Below are 27,917 nucleotides of genomic sequence, written 5' to 3'. Positions count from 1 at the left end.
AATTAGGCTAGCCCGACGTTCTGATAATCTGTGCGCGGCATCAGAAAATGTCTGCGCGGCATATTTGTAAGTGCTGCGCGGCCGCGCAGCCGCGCAGTTTAGAGGGAACACTGCCCCCCGCCACCCCACCCCCCAACCCCTGCCTAAAAAATCCTGGAAGAAACACTGAGCAAAGGAAGAGGAAAGGAGAGAAAGAATGAGAATCTGCCTTGACGCTTTACGTATTCTCTGCTTCCCTTGCTCAGTGTTTCTTCCAGATTTTATGGGGGGGGGGGGGGGGGCGGACTAATTTTTCGGGGTCAGGCACTGTTAAAAGTATATATTTTATATATATTTTTCTGGGGAGAAGAGATGACTGGAAGAAACACTGCCCTTGATGTTGCCTCATTCCCGATGAATTATAAGATGAATTCTTGGATTTGAGGAGTGATTCCGCGTCAGATGAAAAACTGTTCACGCAATTTTGGTGTAGTATGCAGATGTCCAATCCAAACGTGAAATTGATTTCCCTTTGAGTTTTAGTTTCTTGTGTTCCTGCATATCTTTGCGAGAATAGATTTTCAAAAATTCTCCAATTAAAAACAAAACAAAGAAATCAATAAGGTTGGCGTCAACAGAAACTCAACCGCGAATGTTGAGGCTAGTTAATAGCATGCAATTTTACTCATCGTATTAAAACAGTTATCAAGAATAATTCATATTTAAAGTCTACTGGAAAATTTTATTTAAGTGCTTATAAATTTCCTTACTAATTTCGATTTTTTAATTCAATGGGGGTCGCGGGTCACTTACTTTTTATAAAAGGGGGTCGCCACTTGAAAAAGTTTGGGAACCACTGCTGTAGAGAATCGTATTTTGTAGAACGAGTTGCCAGGACGGATTACTTTTGTTATATGAAATAGGAGGCCTACAATTATACATTGAAATATCAGCTTGATAGACAATTCTTTGTTTAGTTGACTACCACTGATTGCGTCGACTTCGCAAATAGCGACTAAAAGCAGATTTTTTATCAGACTAAAGAAATACATCGAGGTTAATTCTGTGCTTGAGTGAGATACTGAATGCTTAGTCTTCTGCTGACGACCCAGAAGTAAAAATCCCTTTTCAAACCTGACTGTCTGTGGAGCAAATAAAGTAGAGTTCACCTATTTCTGTGACCTCGGTTAGGGTGGTGAGAACGTGGATCTTGATAGATAATCCAAATGTTGAAACGTCTACTTAAGAGATGCTAAAACCATCCGAAAGTGCTGGTAAAAATATAGCTTCCAAAGAGACCAAAGAACAATTATCATAATAGAGTACGGCACTCGAGTTTGTGGAGTCTAATCATAAATACAGTCACAGTAGTATTGATTTTCGCCAGTTATGTTTCGTATTTTGTCTAATACTTACGGACAGATAATCAAGGGATTTTAGTTAATGCATTAGTTGACGCAGAAGCCTAGCTAGGGAGGGGGGGGGAGGCTGCACCGGGCGCCGAACCTATAGGGCGCCAAAAGGGGTGGACATTTTTAAAGCTGAATTTATGCTGCAGTTTTTAATTAGAAAGTCTAAGTTAAGAAATGTAATGGCTACAAGCCTTTACGTACTTATTTAACTATTTCACTGGCAAAAACCGCTAGATGTGGGGGGGGGGGGGCGCTTTTTTGCGACCAAAATCGTAAAAATTTACATTAGATTGATTAGTTGTTAAACGTTACCACTTATGAAAAAAAAACAATCGCATTAAAACGTATTGTACGATTTTTTAACCGTAAAAAATGTAGTGACTTTTATCAAGATAGTAAAAGGGGGTGGGCGCTTTTTTCGCTAAATAAAATTGCAAGGATTTACACTGGATTGGAGAGTAGATAACCCAGATCGCTTAGAAAAGAAACTTATTTTACTAAAGTGCATGGCACGATTAAAACCTGTTCTACGAACCTTGTCCAAGATGGTGGCAAGGAGTGTGGGGGTGGGGGCGCTTTTTCGCGAACAAAAATCGCAATTATTTGTACTAGATTAGTTTAAACACCTAAAAATAAACTAATTATATCAAAGCGTATTGTGTAACAGTAAAATAAAAAAGTATGGTGGGTGGCCGTGGCACGTTTTTTCGCCAATGTAAATGGGAAGGATTTACACCGGAACGGTGATTAGATAAATCGTATTACACTAAGAATATAAACCAATTGTATTAGTGCGTAATGTACAATTTCACTAGCCAGTTTTTTAAAGATATGACTCGACTAGTTCTTTGTAAGATTCTTACGATTCGCTCGACTTCAACATGAAAGATCAGATACTTTTACTTGATTGCATTACATCTTGCCTGGGTCACTGTAGTAAAGAGAATTAAATATCACGGATTCTTGAATCGCTATCCGATTAGTAAAATAGCATACAGTCGGAGCGGTTGGGTGGAAGACAATACTCTTGCCGAAATTTTAAGAGCTAAAAAATAGTATATTGTACAGAATTGATAATTTTTTTATTGCTTTTGTCATCATCATTCCTTTGTGGCCCCTGGGGAGCAAAGACAAGTCATAATACTGCAATGTTCATATAGTTAAAGCCACTAGACTTACTAAACGCTGTAAAAATTGTACAACACGACGACTGCTAATCCTTTATTACTTTGCTCAACCTAACTGATAATTTAAAACTGTAATACACTATTATCGGAATTGTTAAAAAGACAAGGCAAAAAGTAGACTAAATATGCTTGCACCTTTTACAAAGTACACGCTAGTCTAAAGCAGTGGTTTTTAACCTTTTTGGAGGTACCGAATCCTACCAATTTCATATGCGCCTTCACCGAACCCTTCTTAACCCCTTAACGCCGACAGTCGCGTTTTCGCGACATACCGATTTAGCGCATAGCATTTGCGCATATGTACATTTATCCTACTGCTGCCGGTCGTTTTGTATTGGGTACATCCAGACGGTTGTATCGGTACCAATGGTCTCGTTGTCAAGTCGAAAGTTATGACGTCACACTCTCTTGACTCACGCGCATCTCAATTTTTTTGACTTTGTGAATTCAGTCTACTTACATTGATTATTATTACTAAATAGTTGATCCGTTTTTGCTACAAAAAATACTAATAGCTTTATTATTCATTCTTTTATGTATATAAGCAATATAAATAACATATGAGAATAATTTTGGAAGTTATCTGCTAATTACGGTTTGTCGCGTTTTCGCGACATCCGGCAATAAGAGATAAAATGGAACTTGGGTGCCAAGCAGGTATAACGAAATACGATGCATCGCCAAGCTGTCATTCATTCAAGTATGATTATAAATAAGTAAAGGATTTACAATATAGTCTTCGCCTATATATAAAAGTGCACTCTAGAACGTTACGGTCCATGTGGTAGGTGAAGTAGAGTTCACCTGTTTCATTGACATTGGCATATGGAGAGAGAGAGCGATGCTGGAATGTTGTGATCATGTTGCTGGGTACAATATAACGAATTTAGCTTTGAAATAGTATTGTAAAATATTAGGCGAACATAAAAAACAAAATAGACAACAGGAAGTGAGGTGTTGGACCACTATCCTGGATACCACCAAATAAAGGTCTTCACGGTGACCTTGACAATAATAACACTGAGCATAGACCTACACCTCGTAATAAATACAGTAAGGTTGAGTGCTGACAAACATACCCTTTGCAGTGCTATTGAATACCCACATTAGTGGCATTATACTGGTATTTAGTACCGACAGCAGTGTTATTGAGTACCCACATCTTCAGCACTGAGTACCAACATCAGTTTGAGCACTAAGCCCTCACAGCAGTGATACCGAGTACCCACTGCTAAGGCTCAGTACCCACATCAACGTTATCGATTACCAACAGCTCCAGCGCTGAGTACCCACAGCAGTTACACCAAGAATATACTGCAGTAACACAGAGTACCCACAGCTTCAACAGTGAGTACCCACAGCTTCAGCACTCAGTACACATGGCTTCAACACTCAGTACCCACTGTTTCAGCACTGAGTACCCATACCAAAGAAATGCACAAATCCACATGGATATCCCCAGATAAGCGAACCAGCAATCAAATCGATCACATTGCTATAAATAAAAAGTGGAGAAGATCCATGAGGGATGTAAAGGCAATAAGAGGAGCTGACGTGGGTAGCGACCATAATCTAGTCTTGTGCAAACTACAACTCAAGCTTAAGAGAGTTGACAGGAAAGTAAACCACCAGCTATTTGACTCAGCTAAACTAAAAGATCCCACCATTAAGGCAAACTTTGCAATTGAACTAAAAAATAGATTTAGTCTACTCGAGAACCTACCAGAAGAGGACACCAATACTCAATGCCAGAAGATCCTGGATGTATACACGAAAACAAGCCAATGCATACTAGGACACAGGAACAAACAAAGGAAGGAATGGATCTCAAACGATACTTGGAATCTCATTGAAAAGAGAAGAGAAGCCAAAATCAAAACACTATCTGGAACCATGGAAAGCAGGGTACGGAACGATGTAGAATATAGAAGACTGCAAAAAGAGGTAAAAAGGAATGCTAGGAAGGATAAAAGGAACTATGTAGACACAATGGCCACAGAAGCACAGGCTGCAGCTGATAAGGGAGATAGCAGAACAGTCTACAAGATTATCAGGACTCTAACAGGAGGAATAGCAAATATATCATCTACTATCAAGGACAAAAACGGGAAAGTTCTTACAACGGAGAAACATCAATTGAAAAGATGGGCTGAATACTTCGAAGAGACCCTAAACAGACCAGACCCAGAAGAAACTGCTGACTTCACTGACATGAACATACATTTTGAAATGTATAGAGGACCCATCCTAGAACAAGAAATAATAGAAGCTATCCAAAAAAAACAAAAAGCAATAAGGCTCCAGGAGAGGACAGAATCATTGCGGAGATGCTAAAGGCAGACCCAGAGGTGGGTGCAGAAACTATATCAGGGATCTTCAACAAAGTATGGAATGAGGAGAAGGTCCCAGATTCTTGGAAACGGGGAATCGTTATCAAATTGCCCAAAAAGGGCGACCTTAATGTTTGTGAGAACTGGAGAGGCATTAATCTTCTGTCAGTACCAGGAAAAGTCTTCTGCAGAGTCCTATTACAAAGAATGAGGAAAGGAATTGATGGGATCCTTCGTGAAGAACAAGCTGGCTTCAGGGCCAACAGGTCATGTAACGACCAAATATTTGTCTTGCGCACTATAGTGGAACAGTCCCTGGAGTGGAATTCGTCTCTCTACATCAACTACATAGATTTCGAGAAAGCATTTGATAGCATCCACCATCCATCATTATGGAAGATACTAGAGCTATATGGCTTTCCAGGAAAAGTCATAAACATACTTAAGGACAAGTACTTTGATAACCAATGCTGTGTGCGACACGAAAATCAGCAAAGTGAATGGTTCAATGTAAAAACAGGAGTCAGACAGGGCTGTGTCATCTCACCCGTCATCTTTTTGGTGGTAATAGACTGGATTATGAGAAGAGCCACTGAGGATAAGCCAAGAGGAATTGTTTGGGAACTTACCAACCACCTAGAGGACTGCGACTTTGCTGATGACTTGGCTTTACTTTCACATGCCCAAACATACATCCAAGCGAAAACCACAAGAATAGAGCAAATTGCCAAAAGCGTTGGGCTAAAGATAAACTCCGGAAAAACCAAGCTAATGAAAATAAAAACCAAAAGTGCTCTCAAGACCTTTGCGAATGGAGCAGAGCTAGAAGAGGTCGAAGACTTTAAGTACCTCGGCAGCTATATATCAGCAAATGGCAGCATGGAGAAAGAAATTGTCACCAGAATAGCAATGGCAGCACAAGCTTTCAACAGACTCGCTAAGATCTGGAAATCATCCTCACTGCAGCAGAGAACTAAAATAAGGATCTATAAGTCTAATGTACGTTCTGTACTCCTCTATGCTGCAGAGTCATGGAAACTAAACAAGAAAGTAGGCAGCCGACTCAGAGGCTTTGAAAGAAGATCCCTCCAACGCATCCTCAGGATAAAGTGGGACGACAAAGTCCCGAACAAGGAAATATGGCGAAGGACAGGATTAAACGACATTGTCTCAGAAGTTAGAACGAGGAGATGGAGATGGCTGGGCCATATCCTACGCATGAACAAAAAAAGACTCCCCAACATGGCGCTGAAGTGGAACCCACCCGGAAAGAGAAGTAGAGGAAGACCACTGGGAACATGGAGGAGGGAGATGGAAGAAGAAGTACAGGCTACTGGCAAAACCTGGCATGAACTAAAGTGGCTCGCCCAGGACAGGGTGGAATGGCGGAGATTTGTTGTTGCCCTATACTCCACAGGGAGTGATGAGGATTAAGTAAGTACACATGGCTTCAACACTCAGTACCCACTGTTTCAGCACTGAGTACCCATACCAGTGGCAATATGTAGCTACAGCAATGTCATTGGTAATCAATATCAGAATCAGTCGAGAACAATAGCCGTAGCACGAATCTGGAACATAGGGTACCATCAACAATAGCAGTGAGTACCCACACCGGTGGCACTGAGTACCCACAGCAGTGACACTAAGTACCCACAGCAGCTGCATTGAGCATGGACGAATATACAATGGCTGAACACTGTCATTTAGGACAGTATTTGTTCACGTGCTTTGTGTGTATAGCAAATATAGGTCCAATGAGAAATATGCGTCTTTATTAGTTGACCTTGAATAAGAGTTCACGAAAATTACGTAACCGGGGACAACTAGGGCTCTACACATTGAAGGAAGTCCTTCCATATGTAGTGTGTTACTGTAGTGTAGTACAATTACGACAGCAAGACATCAAAATACCTATTCATAAGAGTTAGTCAGTGAGCAGGTGAAGCAGAGTTATGTAACTCTATGCCTGAGCTAATAAAATATAGTTTTCATGAGTTTTGCAAGTGATTCTACATCTCCTTGCATGTCCGTATGTTTAGTTTGTGATATTTTATTGTTTGTGCATGGATATTTAGAGAAACATGTGACAGTAAAAATGTTAAAATGACCCGGACTAAAAAAAAATTAAATTACTGTTTGGTCCATAAGTGCCTGATGTCGCGTTTTCGCGACATACCGTAATTATCATAAAAAATAAGTCAAAATTAAAAAACAACTATATACCTCAAATTCAGTGCCAGTATGATGAGAGAAAATCAGCACAAATAATTTTTTACACGCTTGGAACATAATTCAGGCATTAATGGGTTAATAGTTTTATCGTCCAGATAAAATCTTGAAACCTACGAGTGCGCCATGACCTCCGCCAAAGCCCTGAGACTGACTTACCGAACCTCTTGGGTTCGATCGAACACGTATTAAGAACCACTGATCGAAACTTTTGTGATTTCTTCTTTTTATTCGTTTCGGTTTCATCAGGAGCATAGGCGTAGGCAACACTTCGTTTACTATTTAAAGTGTATAAACATATTTTCTGTTTCAGTCTGACGTGAATATATCTTTAGGCCCACCAGAATGTGCTCGTGGGATCACACTTAATCAACTGACTGTAAAAACGAGGGGGGGGGGGGATAAGTGTCATAAGCCCTACTGTAACCAGATAAAAAGCTAGTGACAATTTAAGCGCAATTTCCTTATGTTCAAATAATAGTCTAAAAATAGATAGTGATCAAGTTTATTTTTAAACTAGCTCCTCCTCATTCTCTTGCGGCTCGCGGAGTTCGCTGCTAAGCCAGCCAGGTTACATGATTTACCCTCGTCCTCCTTCGCGTTTCACTGCCGATTTTGATATATTGTACTGTAATGTATTAAAAAATTTTTTGACCGAACGAAAGGATATTTTTGAAAACTTTCTTCGGCAATATTGTTCTAAATTATGGCAGGAATCGAATGGTAAATGTTTCAAGTCGCTAAGTTGTCTGGTTGCCGAGGTATGGGCAAAAAACTGCATTTTTTAAAGGCTTTTTTTTTTTTTGCTTTTCCGGGAAATCCAGGAAGGAATTCCGAGAATTTTTTTGGCCCACAATCATCCTCGGAACTTGCTTAACATTTTTGCTTTTGGAACTCGTCCTCGATATTGCTTCGTTGAGGAGGAGATACGACTTAAAGCTGCGGACATCCATCCATCCATCCATACAGAAATGACGGGTTAATAAACGCCATTGCGCTAAAAACAACTAGAATCTAGAAATGTATAGTATAGACTGCATGTCGTAAGTGTAAACGCGGTGTAGTTTGGGAACTCTTGTCTTCAAGGGAGATTACTCTAAAAAAATATTCAAGATAGGGACCCAAGTTTTGTATCTCAAACGACAAACATCGCAAAAAAAATTTAATTTTAGGACTAGGAGTGTTTTAAGATCATTTACGAATTACAACATCAGATAAGAAAGGTCTACTGTTACTAATACTAAAGCTTACACACGTGAACAAGTGAATAGCCGCATAGCCATAGGGCCACAGGCCTATTTACTATTTGGCAGTATTTGGTGTTAAACATGTTGGAGTTGGAGAAAAATATTTTATAAAATAGTTAGATCTAGTTAGTGTTAGTTTGTTAGCCTGGTCAAAACTAGAGATCTAGTGACAAAGCAAAGAAATAACCAAATAGCTTAAATTATTATTATAGAAAAACCAACTTAAATAATAAATAGGCCCTCTAGATAGAGCCTACATTATTATATATTATAGGCCTATATATATTATTTGTCAACACAACACCATTATTAAATGAACACACTGATTAAGTCTGAATAAGAGAATTAAATTATTTCTTTAAGTAATTTGTATTACTTTTAGCCGATAAAAGTAAAAGTGTATACATTTCATAGCGTACGTCCCGATAAGTAGATCTATAGATCTAAATCAAATTTGAATGAAATAGTTCATTTCTTTATATACTAAAATTGGAAGATGATGCCATTAGTTTTGAACTGTTTTGTGTTCTTTCCAAAGTTTAAAGATGTCACATGTGAAGTCATTGTTTATTTCATTCTTTTCACAACAATAAATGCTTTTCCGGTTGCATTATTAAAATTGTGTTTCTACATTCGAATATGCCTTAAATTTTATTTCCCTTCTTTAAATAAAATTTAGAAAATACATTTATAACATCCACCATATATTATTTTCAACAAAAGCCAGTATCTTCAAGTTTTCCATGTTTAGCTGAACATTCTGATCACAATCGCCTATAAAAACTTGCTGACAGAGAGAGAGAGAAGTGCGCATATGGACTTTTATATATTAGGATTAATATAGATCTAGAGGTAATCTATCGTTTTAGCTGCGTAAAATCCGCCGAGGCTGGTAATGTGAAAAAAAGTTGCCTCATTGTTAAGGCTTTAATAGATGTATATTATATATTTTTGTCAAATATTATAGATAACTGAATAATAAAGCAATGGCTAAAAAATATATCAATAGGCCTATAGGCCAGAAATTAACTTTAAACAGCAGAGTTTATATGCTTAGGACAAAGAAACAGATGCACTCTACTTCATCTGCCCTGTATCCCGCCAAGTTCAGATAGTCAAATTTATCATTCACATCTAAAAAAAAAATTGAAAAAAAAATAAATTTAACATTTTCGTGATATGTCTAGAACCTGTGCCACCCGCATAAAGCCTATTACACTAACAATTTAGCTGCCTAGACTCGTGATGTTTTATTGTGGTATAACTTAATACTATAAGGCTCCTAATGCAACTTGATTTATGCGCATAGGCCCTATCTAGATCTAGATCTAAGTCCAGTAACTTTCAAATTAAATTTTATCTTAAATTAGCCAATTCCATAGCTAAACAAACAGAGATTTATATAAAATAATGAAGGCCTGAAATAGACTCTAGATGTAGAATTTACATTAAGTCTAGATCTAGAATTTACATAAAGTCTAGTGATCTAGATCTAGATTCATAACTTTTTCTTCCTTTGACAGCTGATCTGTAGATCTAGAGAAATTTATTGTAAAACTAAATGAAAAAGACAGTTGAAAATTGGTATAAGTGTTGGAACGTAATATATACAGTAAACTGACGTATTGTTAAAGTTATAGCCGACAGAAAATTAGCTTTAGAACGCATTAAACATTGGAATGGGAACACAATCTTCTTCGATAGAAGCCGCCATTGCTGATGTAAAAAGTAAACAAATCATGTGACGTCACTATTCAGTCAAAGTAAAGCCTCTGTTTGAAACTTTTATAATTAATGTGGTTAATCCACCAATGAATAAACCAATAAATTAATTAACTTCTTTAAATAAATTTTTGATTAACAGTCTTTTTGAAAACATATTTTTTGTTTACCTACATACTATTTTACAGCTCTTCGCATAGTGCAGCTTCTCTCCAGTAGCCAATCAGACAAACAAAAAAACAAACAAATAAATATTCAAACATGTAAACAAACTTGAGTTTTAGTGGTATAGAGATATATATAATAATTAAATATTTAATTAGGTAGAAATATGAAAATTACATTTTTGAGTATTTTATCTCTAAACCATATGAGTTTGTGGACATTAAGCTTTTCATTGGTACTAAATTTATGAATCTAGCTTTATTAGGAGAAGAGGAATTTTTTTTCTTCTATTTAATAAAGGTTGAAATAAAAGAGCAAGGGTCTCTTAGATCTATATAAATTCTAAAAACTATGAAGCATGTGTAAAGTTAAGACATTAATATTTAAACGTTTTTATAAATGCAATCAATATATTTTCAAATACTATTTTTAATTTGGTTTTCTAATCAAGATCATTTTTATTTCAGTTTTTTCTGCAATAATTCATGAATCTAAAGCTATGGAAAACCCAAAGGACACTAATGGTATAGTTTGGGAGAGTTCAATTATGGTTAAACAGGAATTGCGTGACGAAATCATAACATTTATGGACACGAAATCAGATGAAACATCAGCTATTTCAAGTTCAGAAGGAGTACAAACAAATATATCAACACTCTTTTCAAATTCTGAAGATATAAAGCAAAATGTATCAACACAATTTTCAACTGTAAAAGACAAATACTTGGAGGAAACAATGCAACTTTCAGCTTTAGAAGATAAAAATCTTGATAAAACAAAGCCTTTGTTTAATTTAGAAGAGCTGAAGCAATATAAACCAACATTATTTTCATCTTCTGAAGACATGAAACCAAATATATCAACAGCATTTTCAATTTTTGAAGATATAAAACCTGAGATATTAACAATTTCATCTTTGGAGAGTGAACAACAAAATGGTTTCAAAGCACAGCAACAACTTTCTTCCCCACCAGATTCAACTGATTTTGAAGAAAATTTCGCAGTTTTAAAATCAGATCTTCAAAATGAATTAAAAGAACTCAAGTTATTGCATACAAAATTGATTGATAATCTCCCAACAGATTATCTGATTAGCAATAAGGGACTGAAGACATACAAGTGTGATATGTGTTGTCAAAGATTTTTCCATTTTGATCATGTTAAACAACACGTAAACATTCACATAAGGGTGAATACATATGTTCATAATTTTCATCAGCAAGAAGTTGTTATGATTAGTCAGGGTGATCAGATTAACAAAATAAACCTAGAACAGGTATACAATAAGTCTAGTTTGTCTAAAAAGTTCACTACAAAGTCTAGTTTATCCACACACACAAATATTCATTCTGGAATTAATAAGCCATATGAATGCTATGTGTGTCATAAAAAATATCATATTAGAAATAATTTAGCAAACCATATAAAGATACATTTAGGAGAAAGACCATATGAATGTGATGTGTGCCATAAAAAATTTAGTCAGAAAGGTCATTTATCAGAACATAAAAATATTCATTTACCAGAGAGACCATATGAATGTGATGTGTGTCACAAAAAATTTAATCATAAAAGTGCTTTGTCAAAACATAAAAGTATTCATTTACCAGAGAGACCACATAAATGCGATGTTTGTCATAAAAGTTTTGCCCTTAAATCTAATTTATCTAGACATAAAAATATTCATTTACCAGAGAGACCATATGAATGTGATGTGTGTCACAAAAAAATTAGTCAGAAAGGTCAATTATCAAAACATAAAAATATTCATTTACTTCATTTACTAGAGAGACCATATAAATGTGATGTGTGTCATAGAGAATTTAATCATAAAAATCATTTATCTACACATAAAAAGATTCATTCTGGAGAAAGACTCTATGAATGTGATGTGTGTCATAAAAAATTTAATCATAAAGGTCAATTATCTACACATAAAGACATTCATTTACCAGAGAGACCATATAAATGTGATGTGTGTCATAAAAAATTTAATCGTAAAGGTAATTTATCAGAACATAAAAATTTTCATTTACCAGAGAGACCATATGAATGTGATGTGTGTCACAAAAAATTTAAGCATAAAGGTCATTTATCTAGACATAAAAAGATTCATTCAGGAGAAAGGACCTTATGAATGTGATTTGTGTCATAAAACATTTAATCATAAAGGTCATTTATCTACACTTAAAAAGATTCATTTACCAGAGACCACAGGAATGTGACATTTGTCATAAAAAGTTTGCTCGGAAGTCTAGTTTATCTACATACACACACAAAATTTCACTCTCTTTCACAAGGATATTTAATTATCTGTATATAAAATCATTGCTTTTGTACTAATACCACATTGTGGATGCAGAAAACACACCATTAATGTTTGTCATACAGGATATAATACTCTTCATAGTATTATTTGTCATACAAAGTATTACAAATATGTTATCTAGACATTTCATTTTGAAGATAAGATAAAAATGAATGTATTATTTGTAACTAATGTTTTTAAATTGTGTGCATCTATGTTGTAAACATGAAATTTAAACAAAGTTAAAAAGTTATTAAAAATTATTTAACATGATAATTTTTAAATATTCACACAAAGGAAGAAACACTTCATGGAAAGAATGGATGTCATGAATCACCATAGCACATTTATTATATTGTACTAGGTGTTTTTGACTAGCTTTGTTCAAGTTTTTTGGAAAATATGATGCCTAAATTTTTACCCTTTACATTACGAAGTGTCTACTCGGAATAAGATTTTTCGGCAAAAGATAGTTATGCGCATGCGCAGTGACCTATGGCTAGGGTTAGGGCTAGAATGAGGGTTAGGGGTAGGATTAGGGATAGGGTTAGGGATAGGGATAGGATTAGGGCTAGGGATAGGATTAGGGCTAGGGTTAGGGTTAGGGATAGGATTAGGGCTAGGGTTAGGGTTAGGATTAGGGATAGGGTTAAGGATAGGATTAGGGTTGGTATTAGGGTTCTGCGGTTGTAAACACACGCATGCGCAGTACCATCGAAAACATCGCCGCTAAGTCGTAGTTTCTCTCCATTGCGCATGCGTATCGCATGCGTATCTTATTCCGACTAGAATCGGCCCTTTACATTATCCATACAATAATACTAACCACTAATAAACACCAACATTTTAAATGTACAATTTGTTAATTTGAATCATTGAAAAAATATTTACTCTAAATTTTTCTATATTGAATATTTTAATTAATGTAATTCTAAATTTTCTATAAATAATTAGATAGAATCTATATTACTCATTAAGTTAATCATAATTATGATAATTGAATTGAGCAACAAAATGTATTAATTAATGTAGCTGAAAATGATTAAATTTTTAAGACAGAAGATACAATTTATTATTATGATTGGATCGGCTGTTATGATATATTATATAGATCTAGACCGATCTATAAATAAATTAATTAATGTATGTGGGTTTGTTTGTTGATTGGCATTACTACACCTTTCACCTTCACACTTTAAGGTTGTTGAATAGGTTTCTCTCTGTGTATGTTGGGGGGGGGGGGGGGGAATTCAATTTTACAAGGGCGATTCAACGGCAAGGTTCGATATTTTTCTCGATAATACGGTATATAAAAAGTCTGATGCGATTTGAAACCGTTCATCCGAGTGCCATAAAAATTTGGGGAGTTGATGAGAATACTCCGGTGGAGGTTTCTTCGAAAAAAAAATGTATAGGTAGCGACTATGAGAGTCTGGTTTTTTGTCCATACATGATTTGGCGCCCCAGAGTTCCAGAGCAGCTGTCTTAGCACTTGGTATCCGTTAGCTGGGTAAGGAAAAATACTATATTCAGTGGTAAAACTGCAACAGGCGCCCAGCGCTTGCGTGACCTAAAGCGCCCCGGAGTCCCCTAAGAGCACGTTGGCGCCTACGTTCATTTGAAAGAGTGCGCTAGGCTATGGATACAATGGGTTTTTATAACCGCTCACTAAATCGAATCAGGCGCTAAGGCGCCTACGTTCGTTTTAAAGATCACCCTACAATATTGACTCGAAGTAGTGGCGTAGCTAGGATTTTCGGGCCCCTATGCAAAAATTATCGTTGGGCCTTCTTCGTCATCCGTCATGCTACAATGGAGTTAAACGATTAAACTTAACTGCTACTTAAAAAAGAGTATTTTAAATAATATAAATATTAATTCGGCCTACATGTTATATTTTATACGTCCTTATTGTGTATTTATACTATATTATTGTGTAGTTTCGTAAAAATGTTACAGTCTTACAGTTAATTTTTATTTTTAAGTAAAAAACAGAGTAGCGTCATAAGGCGGCGTCAGAACTGCAGTCCCCATCGGATGTCAACATTTAGGCGTGACACCATGACAAAACATTGTACAATTTACTGTCAGTTGTATCCAGCTAAAATAATAAACGATTAGTGAGAGAGAGGTGACACCCCACCGAAAATGCTAAATTGTTGGGGACGATAGGGTGACACCTTTAGTAAACACGTAGGGTAATTGCCGACTTTGTGACGCCACTAACCAAATTTTTTTGTTTAAATCTCTCATGATTTATTTAGATCTGTGTTTTTTCATGTTTTTAATTTTGTAAAATGATTAATACGTTCATTAAGATCTACTTTAGCTGCGTCTGTATGTTTGATTCTTAGGAAGGTTAAGCTACTGACCCATTAGGCATATCTACAAATAATGAGATTTAAGAATTCCATCATAGACATCAAAATCTCCTTCCCGATCACCGTTGAATGTTAAAGAATGCTTATACTAATTATCGTACCCGTCCGCGTTGCTGCGATCTAGTCTATACATACCATGGTAGCGAAGCAATTTTTGTAAGGGTTTCATCAACGCGTTACCAATTGTGTATTTTAGTTGTGTGATCTTGTTTCTTACAAGTAGGATAGGTTTACTTAAAATGTAAACAACAACACTGCTATTATTTTTCGAATCTTTGTTGCGGGGGCGCGGGTTGGTTCACACTATCGCTCCACACGTATGAAAGCATTGAGTGTACGTTAATGATCTTCCGTAATAGTGAGGTTGAATACCTTTTGGCGACCACCTTCGCGGGAGTGACTGGTTACACCACCGTAGGTAGCCAGATGCAACATGTGGTTCTGTTTAGTCGTCGAATGTAGAGGCCAACCCTATGCCTATTGGAGAATACTCAAGTGATTGGTGTCGAAAACCGCCCCTGTTGCAGTTTGAATCAAGACTCTGCAGGACTCTTATTCAACGATTTCGTGCACTCAGGTCAGCCGATCCTACACTATTCTCAACGACACTGTCGTTGAGTGGCTTATCAACAGTGTCAGTATATAATAACGCTATAGATTTTTTCTCATTTGATTCTGTCGTTGAGACTCTAATTATAGTTATAAACTGTAAAAACTAGCTAACGGAATAAAACCATTTCGATTAATTAATCGCTTAAAATATTTAATATAAGAAAAATTAAACAACCATTCATTTTACAGAGCTAATAATAATTAATATTATAAAAAATGTATCTTCTGTCTTTAAAATTGAAAATTAAATTATTTTTAGCAATATAAATTAATACAGTGGATTGCTGAATTTAATTGTGATCATAGTTATGATTAATTTTAGAGATTGTATGATTAATTTATACACAATTTAGAATTACAGAATATTGATTATTCGGTATATAGAAAACATTAGGGTAGAGATTACTAAACGATATAATATAGGATTATGTAATATAGAATATATTAGTATATTATTATAGAATCTAGGCTATACAACAAGTAATACATGATATGATTGCAAAATAGAAAAAATACATAATATAAAGGCCCATTTTTTAATCGAATTTAAGACTCATTTCGTTTACAATATGTTATTACAAATATAAAATTGCAGAATACGTAATAGCTATTTTTATCGAATTTATACATAGAATGTGCTATATAATCTTAAGAACATGATTATGTAGTGGCGTAGGTACAAGGTGTGCCAAGGGGCTATACCCCCCCCCCCGATATATATATATATATATATATATATATATATATATATATATATATATATATATATATATATATATATATATATATATATATATATATATATATATATATATATATATATATATATATATATATATACATATACATATTTACTGTACTCAAGTAGTACCCCTAACCAGAGGCGTCACAAGGTTGGGGGGGGCGGGGCTGAGGACTGCGCAAGGTGGCAAAATTTCGGGGGTGACACCATGGCGAAAAATAGCAAAATATATAGAAGAAGTAAGCATTTTGCCAGTTCAATAAATGACTAATGAGAGTTAACTGTACTAATAACTGACTGCAGATAAAAAAATATACAATTAACTGTGCACGTTTAAAAACTATCATTCAGGGGGGGGGGGGGGGGGGGGTGAGGGGAGATGACACAAACTGCAAAATGTACAGGTGAATACATGCTTGTTGAATTTTTGGATAACAGATTTGCTAAGCGACGACCGGAGAGAGGCTGATACCAAAATCTAATAATTTACGATGAAAACGATGCTTTTTTTTCACATGAATTAATAGGTGGATTATGTGCAAAATTTGACGCCATTGGGGAAAATGGGAAGTCACCAAATGTAGCTATAAATAAATAAATAAATAAATATATATATATATATATATATATATATATATATATATATATATATATATATATATATATATATATATATATATATATGAAGTTTTGCTTGTTTGTTTGTGGGTTTATGTCCTCTAAGCAGCACTACACCTTTCATCCTATGGCCATGCAACTTAAGTTAAGAATACCACTGGATATATTTCACAAGCACGGTGCCCCAGCAGGGCGCGAATCGATTCTATATATAGATCCCTATATAGGGTATATATACGTAAAAGAAGATTGCGGTTCAATCCCGTTCATCCGCTCGCCATAAAACTTCAGGGGAGGTTATTTTTTTTTTATTTTAACAGGGCGGCGCTTCTGGAGGGTGCAATTTTTCTCTACACAGTTTGTAAAAAACAAAACGGATGCTGTTTGACATCGTTTATCTGAGTGCCGTTAAACTTTCGAGAGTTAATGAAAACACTCACGAAAAGGTTTCTGCGAAAACAAAAATTAAAATTTATTATGGGCGTTTCCCTGGAGGGTGCGATTTTTGTTAATAAACGCGGCTTGGCGCCTGAAAATCCAGGGCGGCGATATTAAAACTGCATGGGGGCTAAGGTAAAAAAGCAACAACAGGATATTACGTAACCCGAAGCGCCCCGTGCTACCATGTGAACACTATGACGCATACGTTCGTTTTTTTTTTTAATTTATACACTAAAGACACGATGGGCAACAATAATTTTTGACTATATGGAATCAGGCGCGTCTGCCGGCGCCCCGGCAGGATGCGATTTGGCGCCCTGAGATATCCTAAGGTTGTGTTAAAGAGCACTCTACAATATTGACCCTGTGGCACACGACATTCGATGACAATTCGTATGACCCGATGCGCCACTGGCTTCGGGAGGAACACTATGAGTTTTAAAAGAGCGCCCTACAGTAGGGAATTTTTTTGTCTACTGCACCACTGGCGTGTGGTCTAGCGCCCCTGTGTGGGTCCCTCATAAACACTATTGCGCCTACGTTCGTTTTAAAGAGTGCGATACATTATGGATACAATGGGCTACTGTGTGCGGTAGAATTTGCGCCTCAACAACTATGATGAAAGCAATATAACACCGGCTTTGATTACATTTAAATTGTTTAGATTTAGAAATCAATGTCAAGCGTAAAAAAATACGTGATTGCTAATGTAATTATGGAATCCTCTTAAAATATTGCGTCAGTCTGTCTTCTGAGACCGCAGCAACGCGCGGGACGGGTACGCTGGTTTAATATATATTTCTTCTATATAAATAATTCTCTTCATGGATACCATAGAAAACACCAAGCTGTAAGCGCCCCTAGCAGCCCCCTCTCTTTCTCTCTATCCCTACCACCCCCATCCCTACATGGTCTGGTGAGCTGTGGTTCAAGCTAAATGTTTACAATCGTAGAGCCGGGTTTAGTGACAGCTATTAGGGGCAGATAATTTAGTTTGAAACGATTTTAAACTTAGTGGAGGTAACTCAGAGGGGGCTGCTTTCACGAGGAGGGGGGGGGGGTAGGATTTTTGGGAAAGGAGGGTGGGGAGGGGGGGGGTTATCGTCCTTAACGAGCTACTGATAGTGTTTTAAAGCAAATATTTTCAGTGGCAGCATTGTTACTGTCAAATTCACAAATTATGAATTACTGAAAAGTAGAAAATGAAACAACTAAATAGCGGCGTATGATAGCGGCTCGTAAAATATAAAACACAATGTAAATACCTTTGTTATACCTACGGAAAATAATAATATGTAACATGGATTCCTGAAATTTTGCGCTGCTTTAATTTTTAACGTTGGGATCCTTCATCAACATCCATACTCTCCTTTAGTATCTTCAGGCTTTTTTTTTTCATTTATGGGAAGGGATGATCGGAAAGTGTGACGACACATTTTTGCTTTCATCCGTTATTTCGGGCTTTAAAAGATTGCTTTTGGTATTAATTCATTTATTAACTCAATGTTTATCGAGGTCAGTACATATTATAATAAACCGGGAGTGATCTCCCCTAAACTTTCTCGAATATTCTAATATAACACTACGGGGAATGGCAACTCGGGATATAGACATGATTTTTAATCCATTTTAAATACTTAAACTTTTTAAAATAGAATAAAACCTCGTAGAAAAAAGAATCGCACACCAAGTGAACGTCAAATAAAGATGTGCATAATAGTGCGCAACATTATTAGTACTTTATAAATTTACGTGCGTTTTTTGAGAAATTAGTAAATTAGTACTTCCTGTCAACGGAAATTACTCAAAATTTGTCAGAAGGTAGAGAATTAGATCTTTTACTTACATATGAAATTTCATTTATCTATCTGCAATAGTACTCAAGTTATAGGCTTTTGAAAAATTCAAAGTAGAAAAAGTACCACTTTCGGTTATCGGAAATCACTCAAAAGTTTATACGGATCTATGATTTTGATAAAATACTTATATATGAAATTTCATCAACCTAGCTGTAACGGTACTCAAGTAATCGTGTTTACACACAGACACACACAGACACAGACATACGGACAAGATTGCAAAATTATGTTTTTCCGTATCAGTGAGGTGTAAAACGTCGAGATTTGTAAAAAATCTCGTTTTTTTTTTTTTTTGCACGATTACAAGACTTTCTCTATACTTCGTATATACGAGAAAGTAAAAATTCAGTTTCAGGGGAACGGCGGAGGGGGTTATGTGTTGAGGTGTAGTGTTTTTAAAGAGAGTGGTGGGGGGGGGGGGAGCGAAGATCTGGCTTTTTGTGAAAATTTGTTACAATTAGAGAAGGGGGGTTTGGTGCAAAATCGTCTGAAGAGTGAGTCGTGGTTAATGGGTGACCACTTTATGATTGTATATTGACGTCACCATCATTTTGGGCGGTGGCTTTATGTGACGATATGTAGCGAGAAAAAAGAGGGTTGAGTTAATGGCGTAGCATTTATTTTGCATTTTTTAAGGATACAAATAATAAAAACACTGCTTATTTTGTTTTACATGTGTGACGACATTGTGTTAACCAAATGTATTGAATAGTAGGACTTACAGATTATTAGTTCTCTCCCCCCCCTGAAGCAATTACCCCCTGTCATTTACCCCCCGCCAAGGAGGACATCTCCCCCCCCCCCACGCACACACCTCTTAAGGTACAGCTGGGGTTATGGTTAGGGTTACGGCTAGGGTTAGGGTTTGGGTTAGCGTTAGGGCTAGGGTTAGAGTTAGGGTTAGCGTTCTGGCTAAGGTTAAGATTATGGTTAGGGTTACGGCTAGGGTTAGGATTAAGGTTAGCGTTAGGGCTAGGGTTAGGGTTAGGGTTAGGGCTAGAGTTAGAGTTTGGGCTAGGGCTAGCGTTTGTGCTAAGGTTAGGGTTATGGTTAGGGTTAGCGTTAGAGTTAGGGCTAGGGTTAGAGTTAGGGCTAGAGTTAGGGTTAGCGTTCGGGCTAAGGTTAGGGTTAGCGTTAGGGCTAAGGTTAGGGCTAGGGTTAGATTCAGAATTAGAGTTAGTGTTATGGTCAGGGTTAGGATTAAGGCTAGGATTAGGGTTAGTGTTATGGTCAAGGTTAGGCTGAAACCTAAGTCTAGGGTTGGTTTTGATTATGTGTTAAGTTTTAGGCTGAGGTGAATGCTTAGGGTTTGGTCATTTTTTTTATCGATTAGGATTAAGGAAATACATAGGTATAGAGTTTGAGTTAGGATCATAACTTGAGGCCGGGGGGGGGGGGGGGGGATTCTCCAGGGGGGTTATTGACAAGGGGTAATTGCCCCGGGGGGTAAATACGGGAGAGGGGGGGTCTCCTCCGGGGGGGGGGGGTAATTGACGGGGTGGGGGTAATGTCATGTAGCCAGGTCCACTATTAGAAAGCCAAGATTCCAAACTGTGTAGCCTTATGTATGTAGGTAATCTAATCTCATACAAGTTATAAAAAGAGCCATCGTTGTCGGCTTATTTAACAGGGAAGTCTTAGTCTAAATCAATCCACGACAATGTCTTTAAGACAATAAACCTTAACTTTGCTAGAAATAACAATATCGTTCTTCATTCAGTCAAACTCAACATTATGGCTTCACTGAACTTTGTCATTGAAATGCATGTGTAGTTTGAAATGTGTGTCTGTTAAAATTGTACAGTTGATACCGAATATATCCAGCCTTTTTCTTCTTCGTTCAGCTGCTTTTCTTTCTGGATTTCTTTTCTTATCTTTTGTCAATCCAAGAACAAGTGTTGTATCCCCAAGATAGGTTGCTATCCCCAACTATAGAGCCTCATCTACACGGGAGATTGAACTCAGGACTTCTCGGTTTAGCAACCACGAACTTTACAAGTTCTTGATTTTGGTATTGGCGTGTCAGTTTTCTTCTTTATTTAGTCGACATCTAAAGTTAAACAAAAACAGTTGCCTACCTCAGCAAAAATCAATGTAGGCCAATTATGGCCAGTGTAGCAATTAGCAACATCAAAGTTGATTTGAATTCCATGCAACACTCATTCCATACTTCTCTAGTGTGGAGGTCTTGCTTATTAATATTATCCTGTTTGTTTGATACTTTTCTTTAACTTAATAATATTAACCATAGACACTTTTTGCCTGGAGTACAAACTGGGTCACAGTATTCTCTGGTAAACAATTAAGTTATTTTCCAAATATATGCTCAGCTAATAGAAACAGCATTCCTAGATTATTTTTTTTTATTTTTTTTTTTTAAAGGGCTTCAGCTGTTTTAATGTCAACTTGTGCTGGGAATACTATAACTACATACAACCCTTTTCAGCTTTCAATCACTTGCATCTTATGTACGAAGTAAGAAAACCAAATACATCAAATTTTGAGAAATAATTTATTTATGAAACAATTGCATATAATTATAAAGCCAAACATTAATATATCAAGATTATTGCAATTATCACCATTTGCAGATTCTTGTTTAACTATGGTAGATGGAAGTATTAGTTGCCTTTTACATCACTTTTCACTTCCTGAAACAAAACAAAATGATTTTCTTAATCATCCATCTGAAATAATAAAATTAGCAAAAAAAAAAAAAATCTTTAGTTTAAATTAGTTTAATACATCAAAACAAAACAAGAAAAAAGTGATTGAATGGGATAAATCATGGCATAGATATCTATAAAATTTTGCTTTAGTGATAAAGGGGGAAAAATTTAAGTTATTTTAAGTGAAACATAAGCTAGAGAAATAAACTATTAGGCCTAATTTAAATAATTTAATTCCTTTCTCCCAAAACACTACATGTATCCTTAAAAAAAAGAAAACTTAAAATTTATCAATATTTACCTTGTGTATAAACTCTTCTGTACATCTACTGTATCAGCTTGACGCTCATTAGGTATGCCTAGTTCCTGTTGAGCAGTTAAGACAGATTAAGTAAATAATTCAAATTTGTAAGACAAACCACTAAATGATACTGTTTTATATATATATATATATATATATATATATATATATATATATATATATATATATATATATATATATATATATATATATATATATATATATATATATATATATATATATATATATATCCTTCCTGCAAATCAGCATATTTTGCAAAACAAATATTTAAAAAAATACATAATGATATTGTATCAATCATCACTACTGACTTGGTTTTACTAGGTAAAATATTTTTTTAAATACAATATTTATACAAATAAAAATCTATCTCAATCAACATGTTCAAAATAAACCAAAGCAAACTTGTGATAACTTACCTGATTAATGTTTGAGAGGATTCACCCAGTTCTCGCCACTGAAGCAGATTAGATGCATGTGTTATTACACTTGTGATATACTGATTGCCATTTTGTGTACTTTTAGTCCTGGAGATCTATGATGTAGGCATAGACTGTTAAACCTGGATAGTAATATTATAGAAGTAAATTATATCTAGTATAATATAAATATTTTAAAATATAAATGACACTAAATTATATTTATCATTATTGGAAATAAAAATGGTACAATTAAGTTATAAAAAAACAAATTATAAAATTTAAAGCAGCTTATTAATAATTGTCATACCTTTTCCTACTTTTATGTCAAATGTAAGAGGTAATAGAGAAAGAACATCTTGTGTCATTTAGTATGCTGTAGTCTTATTACTGGTAAAAATCAGATCTTCCCTTTTTTTTTGATGAACCTGTAAAAGAGAAATTACAACATGGATAAACACAATGAATATCATATCTAATCCTCAACTAGTAATCACCCCAATCCTAACCTCATTTTTTAAAACCAATTTCTAAATATGTTTTCAGAACAAATGTATGTTAAGTCTACCTATTTTAATGTTCAGAATACTAATATTTATCAAAACTACCTCCAGTTGAAATTCAAGATACCTTTATAAAAAGTTATTAAGACTTTAACTTTGTGTAGTTGTTATTTAGGCTATTTGTTTAATTTATATTATTTAAATTAATATTTCATGCCTTGTTTTAAAAAGATCTACAAGTCTACTTTTGATTTTATGGTATAATCTGATAAAAATTAGGCTGCTACATCTGAAAACTAAGGTCAATGCAAAGACTTCCAAATTAACGATAAGTAGGCTTGTATAGATATTGTATATAATTACTAGCCCAATAGTATTACTCTACGACCAATGTATAGGACTTAATGTATCAGACCTAATTCCTATAATTAGGCCTACTAATTATTAAATAATTAATAGATCTAACAGTAGGATAATTACAATTATGGGCCTTAGCTGACATAGAGAGCTGAATACTTAACTAAACATTTTTAAAAATTATAGTAAGCTAAGTGAGTTGAATTATTTTATTTAGATAGGCCTAGGCTATAGTATACTCTATAGCAGTCTATAGTGATAGTCGCAGAGTAGCGTATATCATAATAATTTCAAATTAAATCTATAAGCAACATTAAGCCTCTGCCTTGTTGCCTAATTAAAAACTAAAGCCTATTAAGCCTTTTCCTAATAAGCCTTTGGCCTAATTTAAATAACAGCCTATAGGCCCTATAATATATAAATAGGCTAAACTACTTGTAAGACCTAATAGACTAATGACTAAGAGAGTGCTAGGCCCCTTTCCGATATTATATAATAATTGCTTGATCGATATCATAATATCTAACACTGATTACATTAATTTACATAAGGCTATACCATCTTAACTATGACTAATACTTTTTCTACTAATAAAATAGGCTATCTCTAGTTTAAACTTAGGCCTAATACTACTAATAGTAATTAGTAATTATAATTAAGTAGGCCATTTTATGACATTTATAAAATTTTTAGTAGATGGCCGAGCCTTAAATTTAAATACTAAAATAGATTTAGCATACTATGCCTATTGTTGGTCTAATTAATAATTTATTTTTCATTTAGAATTTTAGATCTCCAAAAGATAGGCCTAGGTCCTAAATAAATTATTTTTATTTTATTGAGCCCGCCTTAATGTATAAGATGTGATCTGTTTTTTTAATAAAAATAACCCTACACAATACTAGTGATTTAACTAATATCTAGTACTACTTTAGGCCTATTTAATTATTTATTAGTAGGCTGAATAAAATCTAAAGCTATAACTACTATAAGGCCTACTTTATTACTATATTTGCCTATTATTCTATAATTAATTTATGTTTTCTTTCAATGCATAGTAGATCCTGTGGTACCTCAACATTCTAGTGCCTCGACATACCAGATTTTTTAAATACGAGCAGTTGAGCGAGTAATATTTCGCTTTGAGTTACGCGCAAAATTTGAGATACCGTATTTCACAGTTCATGTAAAAGAAATACCCCCAAAAAGATGCAAATGATTATTTATCGCAGCTATTTAATTATAATAATAAGCGTCTTACTCATATTTGCAGCATTATGAAAGGGAGAAAGAAATAAACTTCCTAAACAAGTTTTATTTTAAGCTACCAGCACATGAAAGTGACTTAAATTAAGCATGGCAAAAAAGAAGAGAAAAGCTGTCACGAAAATTAAGCTAACGTAATAATTTTATTTAGTATTTAGGCCTTACGTTTAAGTCTTAAGTGCAACAATGCTCAGTGAATTTTAGCCTTTAGCCATTAATGGCATTAAGTTTATTAGGAATGATGTGTACTTGTGTAGCTTTAACTTTAGTATATTTTTAGACCTAAGCCTAATCTTGTAGATATAGATCTACAAACAATTTGAAATAGAAGAGATTTAAAATTGAGTAGATCTAGATCCTAAATGCTAAAGGACAGCTATGCCACAGAAATAATTATCTTTCTATCTAGTCAATCAAGACTAGATCTAGATCTAGACAGTGCTACTGAAAAATTACTAGACTCTAGATTTTCTAGATCTAGATTCTATTATTTACTTTCGACGCACTAGGCATACTTTTAACTTTTTCTCTCTAGTCAATAATGTAGATTTCTAGATCTAAATGTAAATCCTGATCTTGTAGATTTGATTTACGTAGGTTTTACATCAGTGTAAATCGTTGATCAAGTAGATCTAGTCTAGATCTGGACTAGCTCTCGTCAAAACAAAATTAGCTTCAAAACACCTACAGTTTATGCTTTCCTAATTGTGGAGAGCATGTTTAATTATTGTTTTATTTTCAACGACAGTGTTGACTGAGAAACCACCAAAGGGTTTTATTCTCAGCGACACAGTCGGAGAGAGGCTCAACGATTCTGTCGTTGAGATGATCCGCATGGGGTGCTCAGGTAGCCGCTGGGCCCAACCGTTACTACTGCTGATGCGCTGGAGGACACCCTTTATTCGATTTAGTAATTGACCGTAGTATCCCGACGTATCCCTAGTGTATGGCGCTCATTAAAACGAATATAGGCGCCGTAGTGCTCATGGGGGAGCCCGGGGCTCACCAGGTTACACGACCGCCGAGGTGTCGGCTGCAATTTGATGACTGAATCAAGCAGTAACGCTTACCCACAGCACCAGACACCGAATCTTCGGATGTCAGGTGCAAAGATAGCTGCTGGGAAACTCTGGGCAGCAAACTGCGCCACCTTGCTGCCGGGTCAACGCCCTCAGAAATAAAATAAAAATGTAATGGCAGCAACCTTCCCAAAACTCAGAGTTTCTTTTAGGCACCTTTTCATGAAAAATGCCTGGGAAAAAATACTTCTTTGACAATTTTCTCAACGACTTCCCAAAGTTTCTCGGCGATTGAATAAAATTCAAAACATTATAGTATTAGTAGCGCCATGTTGGTTAAAGATTAATTAGATCAACACATGAAAAGTCATTAAGGTAAAGAAAAACATTGACAAATGTTGGACAGCTGGTTGTGAGAACACTATCTATGGTTTTTGTTTAAATATCTCAGTTGCCACAAAAGCATTTTAAAATTTGGTTTGGAGAACGGAGGCTAAATTTAAAAGTTGGTTTCATTAAAATTAATAGAATTTGAAAAATATCAACTATGTAGGTAAAAAAATGATCATATAAGTAAAGCATTATTAAGTCTATCAGTCTATGTAAAAAGAAAGCAAATATTGTCGGCACTTTTTTTATAAGATCAGCTCTCATATCACAACCAATTTATTTTTATTTTTTAAAAACCACGTGACCGCTATTTGAGATCACTAGTGAGGAACTCTGGGTGCATGGCCACTTAAAAAGTCTAACCTGATTTGTGGTTTTCTTTAGCATCAAGGGTTAGAAGAGTTGTCATGGAGAGATGTGTTGGCCATGGCAGTGAGTGTCAATAAATATTAAATTAAGTAATTTAGTTTAAAATGAACTAAAAACTTCAAAATTAGTGCCTAATGGATTAAATATGGATGTCTATTATTCAGTGGTCATGTTTATATTGAAAATTGCGTAAATTTTAGATTTAGTAAGAAAAACTATATTATAGGCCTATCTATAATATAAGCGGGCTGAGCGTGTGTCAGTCTGTCATCGCTATAGATTTTGGGACTATAAAAGTAAACTACGCACCATGCTGTGCTTTTCAGTGCACCGCAGTGTCTTATTATAAGTAATAGAGTAGGGTTTGTTTATATAGCGGCATAGAGCTATTTTATAATTTCCACTGTTTGTACAATTTTGCATAACGTAAAAGAGAATATTAAATACACGCACATTGCTAAAACATATTAAAAGGATCAATGTCAAATATCGTTTTCGTTAATATTCCCAGAAAAAGTGGATACATTTTTATAACATAATAACAGTACGGTAGAAAAATCAAATTAATTTAACTCTCTTTTCTAATTTTGACAAAGGAGGTAATTTAAAAATACATTAAACTCACACTAATAAAAAATGTGAATGCAAATATACGTTCGTCATAGAAGGAATTAGTGTTGCGATAATATAATTAGCAAAATGTGAATGCAAATTATTCGGATGTGTAATGGAAATTATTGTTTGAAAATAATAATTAGCATGGATTGATAAAAGACAATATTTTATTTATTTTATTCACTAAATGTAGGCCCTACTGTTTATTACTAAGACTTATAATTTTTAATTAACTATTCAGCACTATTATCGACGCGTCATCACGTTCATTAGGTGCGCAATGGTTTTAGTTATGAAACTTTATTGTAATTTTTTTTAAATTTAAAGTACTGGAAAAAAAATGCGTGAATGGATAAAGTGAACTATTGTAGGTAAAACACGGATATTTTAAATACTGCCTATTATTTATACTGTTTACTAATTATTATTCTATCTTTCGGTTTGCGGACAAGCTAGGGGTTTTATAGGAGAGGCGTAGCGAGTGGGGGGGGGGGGGGCATATGTCCCCGGGTGCCGACCTTAGGGGGCGCCAAAGTTGGTTGGAAAAAATATGCGACGGGGGGGGGGTTGAAATCGAAAGTTTTAGGGCGGGGGGGTGGGGGGTGGGGGGACAGGGGTGCAAATCGAAAGTTTGAGGGGGGTGCAAATCACCGGAAATGGCGCGATTTGACAATATGCCTTTATGATTGCATTTAAATTGTGTTTATGTTATGAGTGTTGTGTTTGTTTTTTCGTTTGTGTTGTGTTTAGTTT

The 27,917-nt window shown here is 35.3% G+C and overlaps 1 protein-coding gene and 1 long non-coding RNA gene across 8 annotated transcripts in view; one reads left to right on the top strand and one right to left on the bottom strand.

Moving 5' to 3' along the window:
• Positions 1–8,268: 8,268 nt before the first annotated feature.
• Positions 8,269–27,917, top strand: part of LOC131948678 (zinc finger protein 883-like) — a 62,896-nt gene continuing 43,247 nt past the window's right edge. The window contains exon 1 of the mRNA XM_059310323.1: positions 8,269–8,363. The gene's annotated coding sequence lies outside the window, so the exon portion shown is untranslated. The remainder of the gene's footprint in view (positions 8,364–27,917) is intronic.
• Positions 21,732–25,603, bottom strand: LOC131948680 (uncharacterized). 7 transcript variants are annotated; one of them, XR_009388051.1, is made up of 5 exons: positions 25,460–25,603; positions 22,956–23,073; positions 22,646–22,788; positions 22,206–22,270; positions 21,732–21,886 (listed from the first exon to the last, which is right to left on the bottom strand). It is a non-coding gene; the product is annotated as an uncharacterized LOC131948680 (long non-coding RNA). The 7 variants fall into 7 exon arrangements; XR_009388050.1 differs by lacking the exon at positions 25,460–25,603 and adding an exon at positions 25,267–25,443; XR_009388052.1 differs by lacking the exon at positions 25,460–25,603 and adding an exon at positions 25,278–25,443.

The sequence above is a fragment of the Physella acuta genome, unplaced genomic scaffold (assembly GCF_028476545.2).
Source record: "Physella acuta isolate Inbredline_101_S28 unplaced genomic scaffold, ASM2847654v3 ptg000657l, whole genome shotgun sequence".
Classification (NCBI taxonomy): Eukaryota; Metazoa; Mollusca; class Gastropoda; family Physidae; genus Physella; species Physella acuta.
This window is presented reverse-complemented; position numbering and strand designations above follow the sequence as displayed.